This window comes from Budorcas taxicolor, chromosome 18 (genome assembly GCF_023091745.1).
Source record: "Budorcas taxicolor isolate Tak-1 chromosome 18, Takin1.1, whole genome shotgun sequence".
NCBI lineage: Eukaryota > Metazoa > Chordata > Mammalia > Artiodactyla > Bovidae > Budorcas > Budorcas taxicolor.
Window position 1 is genome coordinate 4,298,885 of NC_068927.1, and position 13,611 is coordinate 4,312,495.

Sequence of the window (13,611 nt, forward strand, 5' to 3'; positions counted from 1 at the left end):
ATGTACTCTGCATATAAGTTAAATAAGCAGGGTGACAATATACAGCCTTGACGTACTCCTTTTCCTATTTGGAACCAGTCTGTTGTTCCATGTCCAGTTCTAACTGTTGCTTCCTGACCTGCATACAGATTTCTCAAGAGGCAGGTCAGGTGGTCTGGTATTCCCATCTCTTTCAGAATTTTCCACAGTTTATTGTGATCCACACAGTCAAAGGCTTTGGCATAGTCAATAAAGCAGAAATAGATGTTTTTCTGGAACTCTCTTGCTTTTTCCATGATCCAGCGGATGTTAGCAATTTGATCTCTGGTTTCTCTGCCTTTTCTAAAACCAGCTTGAACATCTGGAAGATCACGGTTTACGTATTGCTGAAGCCTGGCTTGGAGAATTTTCAGCATGACTTTACTAGCATGTGAGATGAGTGCAATTGTGTGGTAGTTTGAGCATTCTTTGGCATTGCGTTTCTTTGGGATTGGAAGGAAAACTGACCTTTTCCAGTCCTGTGGCCTCTGCTGAGTTTTCCAAATTTGCTGGCATATTGAGTGCAGCACTTTCACAACATCATCTTTCAGGATTTGAAATAGCTCAACTGGAATTCCATCACCTCCACTAGCTTTGTTCATAGTGATGCTTTCTACGGCCCACTTGACTTCCCATTCCAGGATGTCTGACTCTAGATGAGTGATCACACCATCGTGATTATCTGGGTTGTGAAGATCTTTTTTGTACAGTTCTTCTGTGTATTCTTGCCACCTCTTCTTAATATCTTCTGCTTCTGTTAGGTCCAGACCATTTCTGTCCTTTATCGAGCCCATCTTTGCACGAAATGTTCCCTTGGTATCTCTAGTTTTCTTGAAGAGATCTCTAGTCTTTCCCATTCTGTTCTTTTCCTCTATTTCTTTGCATTGATCACTGAAGAAGGCTTTCTTATCTCTTCTTGCTATTCTTTGGAATTCTGCATTCAGATGCTTATATCTTTCCTTTTCTCCTTTGCTTTTCGCCTCTCTTCTTTTCACAGCTATTTGTAAGGCCTCCCCAGACAGCCATTTTGCTTTTTTGCATTTCTTTTCCATGGGGATGGTCTTGATCCCGTCTCCTGTACAATGTTACGAACCTCATTCCATAGTTCATCAGGCACTCTATCTATCAGATCTAGGCCCTTAAATCTATTTCTCACTTCCACTGTATAATCATAAGGGATTTGATTTAGGTCATACCTGAATGGTCTAGCAGTTTTCCCTACTTTCTTCACTTTAAGTCTGAATTTGGTAATAAGGAGTTCATGATCTGAGCCACAGTCAGCTCCTGGGCTTGTTTTTGTTGACTGTATAGAGCTTCTCCATCTTTGGCTGCAAAGAATATAATCAATCTGATTTCGGTGTTGACCATCTGGTGATGTCCATGTGCAGAGTCTTCTCTTGTGTTGTTGGAAGAGGGTATTTTCTATGACCAGTGCATTTTCTTGGCAAAACTCTATTAGTCTTTGCCCTGCTTCATTCCGCATTCCAAGGCCAAATTTGCCTGTTACTCCAGGTGTTTCTTGACTTCCTACTTTTGTATTCCAGTCCCCTATAATGAAAAGGACATCGTTTTTGGGTGTTAGTTCTAAAAGGTGTTGTAGGTCTTCATAGAACCGTTCAACTTCAGCTTCTTCAGCATTACTGGTTGGGGCCTAGACTTGGATTACTGTGATATTGAATGGTTTGCCTTGGAGACAAACAGATCATTCTGTCGTTTTTGAGATTGCATCCAAGTACTGCATTTCGGACTCTTTTGTTGACCATGATGGCTACTCCATTTCTTCTGAGGGATTCCTGCCCGCAGTAGTAGATGTAATGGTCATCTGAGTTAGATTCACCCATGCCAGTCCATCTTAGTTCGCTGATTCCATGTATGCAATGGACTATTAATCACCCATAAAAAAGGAATGAATTCATGCCATTTGCAGCAATATGGATAGACCTAGAGGTGATCAAACTCAGAGAAAGACAAATAGCGTATGTTATAATTTACAGGTGTAATCTAAAAATGGGTACATGTGAGGATTTACCAAACAGAAACAGACTCACAGACTTAGCAAACAAACTCAAGAGTTACCAAAGGAAAAGAAGGGGTCCGGGGAGGGGTGAAGGGAGGGAAAGAGATAAGGTAGAATTCGGGAATAAACCAAACACACTTCTAAATACACAAATCGATAGAGAGCATTCCGAACAAGGAGGTACGGGATAGAACAAGGAATTCTACCAACACTCTATCATAAGCTCTTGGGAAGAGAATCCAGAAGAGAACAGATGCATGTGTATGTAGAACTGAGTCAACCTGCAGGACACCCACACACAACACCGTGAATCCGCTCCACCCAACAACCTGCAGGACACCCACACACAACACCGTGAATCCGCTCCACCCAACAACCTGCAGGACACCCACACACAACACCGTGAATCCGCTCCACCCAACAACCTGCAGGACACCCACACACAACACCGTGAATCCGCTCCACCCAACGACCTGCAGGACACCCACACACAACACCGTGAATCCGCTCCACCCAACAACCTGCAGGACACCCAAACACAACACTGTGAATCCGCTCCACCCAACGACCTGCAGGACACCCAAACACAACACTGTGAATCCGCTCCACCCAACAACCTGCAGGACACCCACACACAACACTGTGAATCCGCTCCACCCAACAACCTGCAGGACACCCACACACAACACTGTGAATCCGCTCCACCCAACAACCTGCAGGACACCCACACACAACACTGTGAATCCGCTCCACCCAACAACCTGCAGGACACCCACACACAACACTGTGAATCCGCTCCACCCAACAACCTGCAGGACACCCACACACAACACTGTGAATCCGCTCCACCCAACAACCTGCAGGACACCCACACACAACACTGTGAATCCGCTCCACCCAACGACCTGCAGGACACCCACACACAACACTGTGAATCCGCTCCACCCAACGACCTGCAGGACACCCACACACAACACTGTGAATCCGCTCCACCCAACGACCTGCAGGACACCCACACACAACACTGTGAATCCGCTCCACCCAACGACCTGCAGGACACCCACACACAACACTGTGAATCCGCTCCACCCAACGACCTGCAGGACACCCACACACAACACTGTGAATCCGCTCCACCCAACAACCTGCAGGACACCCACACACAACACTGTGAATCCGCTCCACCCAACAACCTGCAGGACACCCACACACAACACTGTGAATCCGCTCCACCCAACAACCTGCAGGACACCCACACACAACACTGTGAATCCGCTCCACCCAACAACCTGCAGGACACCCACACACAACACTGTGAATCCGCTCCACCCAACAACCTGCAGGACACCCACACACAACACTGTGAATCCGCTCCACCCAACAACCTGCAGGACACCCACACACAACACTGTGAATCCGCTCCACCCAACAACCTGCAGGACACCCACACAGAACACTGTGAATCCGCTCCACCCAACAACCTGCAGGACACCCACACACAACACTGTGAATCCGCTCCACCCAACAACCTGCAGGACACCCACACACAACACTGTGAATCCGCTCCACCCAACAACCTGCAGGACACCCACACACAACACTGTGAATCCGCTCCACCCAACAACCTGCAGGACACCCACACACAACACTGTGAATCCGCTCCACCCAACAACCTGCAGGACACCCACACACAACACTGTGAATCCGCTCCACCCAACAACCTGCAGGACACCCACACACAACACTGTGAATCCGCTCCACCCAACAACCTGCAGGACACCCACACACAACACTGTGAATCCGCTCCACCCAACAACCTGCAGGACACCCACACACAACACTGTGAATCCGCTCCACCCAACAACCTGCAGGACACCCACACACAACACTGTGAATCCGCTCCACCCAACAACCTGCAGGACACCCACACACAACACTGTGAATCCGCTCCACCCAACAACCTGCAGGACACCCACACACAACACTGTGAATCCGCTCCACCCAACAACCTGCAGGACACCCACACACAACACTGTGAATCCGCTCCACCCAACAACCTGCAGGACACCCACACACAACACTGTGAATCCGCTCCACCCAACAACCTGCAGGACACCCACACACAACACTGTGAATCCGCTCCACCCAACAACCTGCAGGACACCCACACACAACACTGTGAATCCGCTCCACCCAACAACCTGCAGGACACCCACACACAACACTGTGAATCCGCTCCACCCAACAACCTGCAGGACACCCACACACAACACTGTGAATCCGCTCCACCCAACAACCTGCAGGACACCCACACACAACACTGTGAATCCGCTCCACCCAACAACCTGCAGGACACCCACACACAACACTGTGAATCCGCTCCACCCAACAACCTGCAGGACACCCACACACAACACTGTGAATCCGCTCCACCCAACAACCTGCAGGACACCCACACACAACACTGTGAATCCGCTCCACCCAACAACCTGCAGGACACCCACACACAACACTGTGAATCCGCTCCACCCAACAACCTGCAGGACACCCACACACAACACTGTGAATCCGCTCCACCCAACAACCTGCAGGACACCCACACACAACACTGTGAATCCGCTCCACCCAACAACCTGCAGGACACCCACACACAACACTGTGAATCCGCTCCACCCAACAACCTGCAGGACACCCACACACAACACTGTGAATCCGCTCCACCCAACAACCTGCAGGACACCCACACACAACACTGTGAATCCGCTCCACCCAACAACCTGCAGGACACCCACACACAACACTGTGAATCCGCTCCACCCAACAACCTGCAGGACACCCACACACAACACTGTGAATCCGCTCCACCCAACAACCTGCAGGACACCCACACACAACACTGTGAATCCGCTCCACCCAACAACCTGCAGGACACCCACACACAACACTGTGAATCCGCTCCACCCAACAACCTGCAGGACACCCACACACAACACTGTGAATCCGCTCCACCCAACAACCTGCAGGACACCCACACACAACACTGTGAATCCGCTCCACCCAACAACCTGCAGGACACCCACACACAACACTGTGAATCCGCTCCACCCAACAACCTGCAGAACACCCAAACACAACACTGTGAATCCGCTCCACCCAACAACCTGCAGAACACCCAAACACAACACTGTGAATCCGCTCCACCCAACGACCTGCAGGACACCCAAACACAACACTGTGAATCCGCTCCACCCAACGACCTGCAGGACACCCAAACACAACACTGTGAATCCGCTCCACCCAACGACCTGCAGGACACCCAACACAACACTGTGAATCCGCTCCACCCAACAATCTGCAGGACACCCAAACACAACATCGTGAATCCGCTCCACCCAACAACCTGCAGGACACCCAAACAAACACAACATTGTGAATCCGCTCCACCCAACAACCTGCAGGACACCCACACACAACACTGTGAATCCGCTCCACCCAACAACCTGCAGGACACCCAAACACAACACTGTGAATCCGCTCCACCCAACAACCTGCAGAACACCCAAACAAACACAACATCGTGAATCCGCTCCACCCAACGACCTGCAGGACACCCAAACACAACACTGTGAATCCGCTCCACCCAACGACCTGCAGGACACCCAACACAACACTGTGAATCCGCTCCACCCAACAATCTGCAGGACACCCAAACACAACATCGTGAATCCGCTCCACCCAACAACCTGCAGGACACCCAAACAAACACAACATTGTGAATCCGCTCCACCCAACAACCTGCAGGACACCCAAACAAACACAACATTGTGAATCCGCTCCACCCAACAACCTGCAGGACACCCAAACAAACACAACACTGTGAATCCGCTCCACCCAACAACCTCTAGGACACCCAAACAAACACAACACTGTGAATCCGCTCCACCCAACAACCTGCAGGACACCCACACACAACACTGTGAATCCGCTCCACCCAACAACCTGCAGGACACCCACACACAACACTGTGAATCCGCTCCACCCAACAACCTGCAGGACACCCACACACAACACTGTGAATCCGCTCCACCCAACAACCTGCAGGACACCCACACACAACACTGTGAATCCGCTCCACCCAACAACCTGCAGGACACCCACACACAACACTGTGAATCCGCTCCACCCAACAACCTGCAGGACACCCACACACAACACTGTGAATCCGCTCCACCCAACAACCTGCAGGACACCCACACACAACACTGTGAATCCGCTCCACCCAACAACCTGCAGGACACCCAAACACAACACTGTGAATCCGCTCCACCCAACAACCTGCAGAACACCCAAACACAACACTGTGAATCCGCTCCACCCAACAACCTGCAGAACACCCAAACAAACACAACATCGTGAATCCGCTCCACCCAACGACCTGCAGGACACCCAAACACAACACTGTGAATCCGCTCCACCCAACGACCTGCAGGACACCCAAACACAACACTGTGAATCCGCTCCACCCAACGACCTGCAGGACACCCAACACAACACTGTGAATCCGCTCCACCCAACAATCTGCAGGACACCCAAACACAACATCGTGAATCCGCTCCACCCAACAACCTGCAGGACACCCAAACAAACACAACATTGTGAATCCGCTCCACCCAACAACCTGCAGGACACCCACACACAACACTGTGAATCCGCTCCACCCAACAACCTGCAGGACACCCAAACACAACACTGTGAATCCGCTCCACCCAACAACCTGCAGAACACCCAAACAAACACAACATCGTGAATCCGCTCCACCCAACGACCTGCAGGACACCCAAACACAACACTGTGAATCCGCTCCACCCAACGACCTGCAGGACACCCAACACAACACTGTGAATCCGCTCCACCCAACAATCTGCAGGACACCCAAACACAACATCGTGAATCCGCTCCACCCAACAACCTGCAGGACACCCAAACAAACACAACATTGTGAATCCGCTCCACCCAACAACCTGCAGGACACCCAAACAAACACAACATTGTGAATCCGCTCCACCCAACAACCTGCAGGACACCCAAACAAACACAACACTGTGAATCCGCTCCACCCAACAACCTCTAGGACACCCAAACAAACACAACACTGTGAATCCGCTCCACCCAACAACCTGCAGGACACCCAAACACAACACTGTGAATCCGCTCCACCCAACAACCTGCAGGACACCCAGACACAGCATCGTGAATCCGCTCCACCCAACAACCTGCAGGACACCCAAACACAACACTGTGCATCTGCTCCACCCAACAACCTGCAGGACACCCAAACACAACATTGTGAATCCGCTCCACCCAACAACCTGCAGGACACCCAAACAAACACAACATTGTAAATCCACTCAACCCAACAGAAAATAAAAATCACATGAAAGGCTACAACTGGAATCAAACCTCAGGTTCAGTGACCTGGACTGGTGTCACCTCCATGGCTGGACTCCGGCTGGGCTGGGGGATCTGGAGAGGACGTGCCAGAAGATGAACCCCCTTGGATCCTGAGTGCCCAGTCCTCTCCAGATGGGACCACGAGCTTCATATCCAGGTGGGCTCTCCTACACCTACACCAAGCCATTGGCACCCAAAAAATGTTGGATGCTCTGGGCTGGAAGAGCTTTCAATAGTCTGCCTGTCTCCATATCTGCTGGTGGCAGTTTTCTCACTTCCAGTCTCCTCGCTAATTCCCTCCTGACAGCTGCTTGGGGCAGCTGCCTCAGTGCAGCACTTAGGGAGACGTTAGGATACGTCTGGGGACGAAGAGGAAGGGGCAAGAAGTAATGACACTCGAGGCCTTGGGTGTTGGCTCTGGCACTTTGCAATTCGTTTACAACCCAGGCACACGCCTTTTGCTGAGGGTCTTTTTGCCCCTGGACCCTGAGTGGAGCATGAGGAACTGCTGCTACCCTCTGGCCGTAAACGAGAACCACAGCTTTAAAACTGGGGCTAATGGGCCCATTTTCTGCAGGAGGCCTGCGAGACTCTAAATGGCTCCACCCTCAAGATACATCTTGCTGCAAGTAATAGAAAAAGAATTTAAAACAGGGCCGACTTTCAGGGCCAACTTCAAAAGGCAAATTTGGCTCACACTTACAAAAAAGCAAAAAACATGGACCTGAAAAGAACCTCAGCCTCCCTAATTCTTCAAGAAACGCAGACCAAAACTCCAACAAGCCATCATCTGGCACCAGTCCTCACCAAATCAACAAACAGTAAATGCTGGAGACGGTGTGGGGAAAAGGGAACCCTCCTACACTGCTGCTGGGGATGGCAATCACTAACAGACACTACGGAGAACTGTATCCAGGTTTTTTTCAAAATGAAGAACGAAGCCAGTAGAAGATCGTGAAATCCCACTCCAGGGCCTATTCCGGCCCAAACCGCCCTTCTAAAGGACACAGGCACCCCAGCGCTTACACTGAGGGAGCTGTTTACACTGTGGCGCTGTTTACAATGGCCAAGGCACGGACGCAACCGAAATGTCCATCGCAGATGAATGTGGACAATTACTCAGCCGTAGGGAAGAATGAAAAACGCCATTGGCAGCAACAAGGAGGATCCGGAGATGATCACGCTGTGGCAAGTAACTGAGACACTGAAGGATAAACATGAGATGGCTTATATGTGGAATGTAAAAAATTGTACCAATGACCTCATCTGCAAAACAGAAACAGAGTCAGAGATGCAGAAAAGAAATTCGTGGTTATCCCAGGGGATATGGGGAGGGGGAGGGGTAAATTAAGGGATTTGGGTCAACCCGCACACACTACTATGCATAACATGGGTGACTCATAAGAACCTACTCTATAGCACAGGAGCCCTGCTCAGTATTCTGGAACATCCTGCATGAGGAGAGAATAAAGAAAATGAATATGCTGGGGGTCTGCTGGTTAAGAATCCACCTGCCACTGTGGGGGACATGGGCTGGATCCCTGCGGGGGGAAGATTCCCGCTGCTGCCCATGCACCACAACCAGGCCACAAGCTGCAACCGCTGTAGCCTGCAGGATCTGGTGCCTGTGCTCTGAATCCAGAGAAGCCGCCGCAGTGAGAACCCTGCTCAGGGCAGCTAGAGGGTGGCTGCCACTCACCAGGACTATGGGAAGCTTGAGGGCAGCAAGGAAGACCATCAAAGTCAAAAAGTAAGTAAAGAAATAATCACAGTTTGAAAAAGAATGGATAAATGTGTATTTACAACTGATTCGCTTTCTTGTACACCTGAAACTAACACATTGTAAATTAACTCTACTCCAATAAAAATTAAAAGTTAAAAAAAAGTCAAATTTTAAAGAAGAAAAGAAAATATACAGGGACCCTAATGTTCACTGCAGAACTGTTTACAACAGCCAATATATGGAAGCAATCTAAATGCCCATCAACAGAGGAATAAAGAAGATAGTGTACATATACAGAATGAAATATTACTCAGCCCTAAATAATGAAATAATGCCATGTGCAGCAACATGGAAGGGCCTGGAGATTATCATACTTTGTAACATATTTCAAAGAAAGACAAAATCCTATGCAGAATCTAATTTAAACAATGATACAAATGAACTGATTTACCAAACAGAAACAGACTTACAGGTATAGAAGACACATGGTTACCAAAGGGGACATGTAAGCATAGGGATAAATCAGGAGCTTGGGATGAACACACACACTACTATATATAAGACAGACATAAAGCAATTATCCTCCAATTAAAAATAAATTTTAGAAAAGAAAGCCAGCAAGGACCTGTGGCATAGCACAGGGAACTCTCAATATTCTGTGATAACTTGTATGAGAAAATAATCTGAAAAAGACTGAGTCGATGCGAATGTGTAACAGTCACTTTCTGTGCACCTGAAACAGGACACTGTAAGTTAACTACACTCAAATAGAATTTTTTAAAAAAAGATTCTGTGCAGTAGGAAGGAGAGAGGGGAGCTGACTGGCTGTTGCTCATCTGCAGGTCAGGCTGTTCTCACAGCTGCCAAAAAATGTCAACGGGCCATTATCTCTGAAGACCCTGAAATCCATAACCTTCGTGAAGATCCACCCTAGCTACAAGCTTGTTCCCTCCAAGATCCCACAGATCCTACGGCCCCGTGGCCTTCCTCTGAACAGGGCAGAACCAAGAAGCTCACCTCAGGAGGCCTCCCTGCACCGAGGGTAAGGCTGATGGGTGTCGAGGGCTCCCGTGGAAGAGGAGGGAAGGGAAGGGCCGAGGGCTCCAGCGTTCATTCCAGGGCCTCCCCCTCACGAGGACATTCCCTGCCTGGGGCTGGCCTGTCCCTCCATGACAGGGGTCACTGGGAAAGCTCGCACTGAATGGACACAGTCCTGAGACCCGTCTCCTGTTGTGCAAAGTTGGCCTGAGCCAATAGCGAGAGTGCTGCAAACCCAGTCCCCTTGGGTATGAGGGAGCGGGGGTTTCCTCACACCAATGGACAATTCTCAGGCCCCGGAGGCACCGGCTGGATGTCCTAATATTCACCTCAGTTCTGACACTGTCTACCTAGGGATTACATTAGATTTCATAGTTTAGGGCTCAGTCCTTCAAGACTGCCCCCCACCCCATTTCAGAGGCCAGTCTTAAATTCAGGTTGTTATCTGCCCTTCTAACTGACCATCTGTCAATCAGAGGTTCCCATGACCCCCTCCCTTGCGTGCAATTAATTTGTTAGAGGAGCTTGCAGAACTCAGAAAATCTGTTTGCTCACTAGATCACCAGTTTATTATAAAAGGATATAACTCAGGAAAAGCCAGAACAGACCACAAATTATGGACAGGGGCACAGAACTTCCACGTCCCTTCGAGGATCATCACTCTCCCCAAATCTCTACTTGTTCACCAATGTGGAAGCTCTCCGAATCCAGTCCTTTGGGGTTTTTATGGAGGTTTCCTTACACAGACACGATTGATTAAATCATGGGCCACTGGTGACAACTCCAATTCCAGCCCCTCTCCTCCCACTGAGGGCGGTGCTGGAAGCTCTAACCCTCTAACCACAAGGCTGTCTCCACTGGCAACCAGCCCCCAAATATAGGTGAGTTCTGAAAGTCACCCCATTAACAAAAGACACCTTTATGGCTCTCATTACATCAGAAATTCCAAGTCTTAGGAGGTTCTTGAATTGGAAGAATCAATATGGTCAAAATGACTATATTACCCAAGGCAATCTACAAATTCAATGCAGTCTCTATCAAATTACCAATGGCATTTTTCACAGAACTAGAACAAAAAGTTTTAAATTTTTATGGAGATACAAAAGACCTCAAATAGCCAAAACAATCTTGAGAAAGAAAAACAGAGTCGTAGGAATCAGGCTCCCTGATTTCAAACTATACTACAAACCTACAGCCAGCAAGTGGAATATTACTCAGTCATAAAAAAGAATGAACTAGGGATTTATCTGGTGGTCCAGTGGTCAAGATTCTCCACTTTCACTGCTGATGGCCCAGGTTCGATCCCTGCTTGGGGACCTAAGATCTCAGGAGCTGTGTGGCATGGCCTAAAAAGATAAAAAGAATGAAGTAATGCCATTTGCAGACAGACCTAGGGATGATCGTACTAAGTGAAGTAAGCCAAACAGAAAGATAATATCATAGGACATCACTTACACCTGGAATCTTTAAAAAAAAAGAAGACACAAATGAACTTATTTTCAAAACAGAGACTCACAGACATAGAAAACAATCTTACGGTTACCAAAGAGGAAAGGAGTGGGGTAGAAGGAAGAATAATTTAGGAGATTGGGATTAACATGTACACACTGCTGCTGCTGCTGCTGCAGCTAAGTCGCGTCGGTCGTGTCCGACTCTGTGCGACCCCAGAGACGACAGCCCACCAGGCTCCTCCGTCCCTGGGATTCTCCAGGCAAGAACACTGGAGTGGGTTGCCATTTCCTTCTCCAATGCATGAAAGTGAAAAGTGAAAGTGAAGTCGCTCAGTCATGCCCGACTCTTAGCGACCCCATGGACTGTAGCCTACGAGGCTCCTCTGTCCGTGGGATTTCCCAGGCAAGAGTACTGGAGTGGGGTGCCATTGCCTTCTCCGACATACTCAGAGTGGGTGCCAAGTCACGTCGGTCGTGTCTGACTCTTTGCAAACCCCTCATGGAGTGTAGAACCGCATGGAGTTTAAGACAGGCCCCTCTGTCCATGGGCTTCTCCAGGCAAGAACAGACTATGGCACCCCCCTCCAGTACTCTTGCCTGGAAAATCCCATGGACGGAGGAGCCTGGAAGGCTGCAGTCCATGGGGTCGCTAAGAGTCGGGCACGACTGAGCGACTTCACTTTCACTTTTCACTTTCCTGCACTGGAGAAGGAAATGGCAACCCACTCCAGTGTTCTTGCCTGGAGAATCCCAGGGACGGGGAAGCCTGGTGGGCTGCCAACTATGGGGTCGCACAGAGTCAGACACGACCGAAGCGACTTAGCAGCATATATAAAAGAGAGTGCTTGCTTCAGCAGCACATATACTAAAAATGGAATGATTCAGAGAAGATTAGCATGACCCCTGCACAAGGAAGATCTGCAAATTCACAAAGCATTCCGTATTTTTGTCCTGAAAACATAATGAAAAGGAAGGTTCATCAAACAAGCTTTATATGTTGGTTACCTATGTGCCTGTCACCACTTCTGAAAACCCTATGGTTAATGTGGATGAGAACTGCTGACTGTTGAATAGAGTTATTGAATCCCCAAAATAATTAAAATAAAACAGATAACCAACAAGGACCTACTGACAGCACAAGGAACTATACTCAATACTTTGCAATAACCAAAAGGGAAAAGAAGCTGAAGAAGGATAAACACACACACACACACACACACACATAAAATTGCTGTGCTGCTGCACACCCAAAACTAATGTGATATTGTAAATCAATTACACTTCAATTCTTTTTTTAATAGCAAACATAAAAGTCTTAGGAGCTCTGTACAGAAATGGGGATGAAGATCAAACATATATTTCTTATTGTAAATCATAGTATCACAATTGTCAACCAAGAAATAGTGCAGGAAGCTGCAACAAAAAGAGAATTTATTGGGAGTTCTAAGAATTCCAATTCAAAAGATACACATTCAAGTAAAACCAAGAGCGTGTTCACAGGAAGAGAGTTGGCGCTTATAGAAGCAAAAAGTCATGAGGTTAAAAGTTGCCTGGCAAGAACTGTGATCAACTCGAACGCAAGCTGGAAAATATTGTCCTTAAGGACTCGCAAATTATTTTAGGGTCCGGGAGATAAGCAGAAAGGCTGTGGTGAGTAATTTTAGGGTAAGGTTCTGATAAGCATCTTGAGTTTCTGGCGGATGTTTTGAGTGACTCCATTATGATGGTGAGGGGCCAGAAAGTCCGATTCTGCCCAGCTGGATGTACATAAGCCACATTCCTGAAGGGCCTCCAGGCTCTCTAGCAGTGGCAACTCCATTTTGCTTTTCCTTTCACCTTGGTCTTCAAACATGGATCCTTTATGGCAAAACGATCTTAAAAGTGGAAAGATACTGGCACACTGCTAGAATCCC

At 48.6% G+C, this 13,611-nt stretch overlaps 1 non-coding gene across 1 annotated transcript; it reads left to right on the forward strand.

Moving 5' to 3' along the window:
* The first annotated feature begins 12,539 nt into the window (after positions 1-12,539).
* LOC128064254 (U6 spliceosomal RNA) lies at positions 12,540-12,646 on the forward strand. Its single transcript, XR_008200971.1, has one exon. It is a non-coding gene; the product is annotated as a U6 spliceosomal RNA (small nuclear RNA).
* The last annotated feature ends 965 nt before the right edge of the window (positions 12,647-13,611 follow it).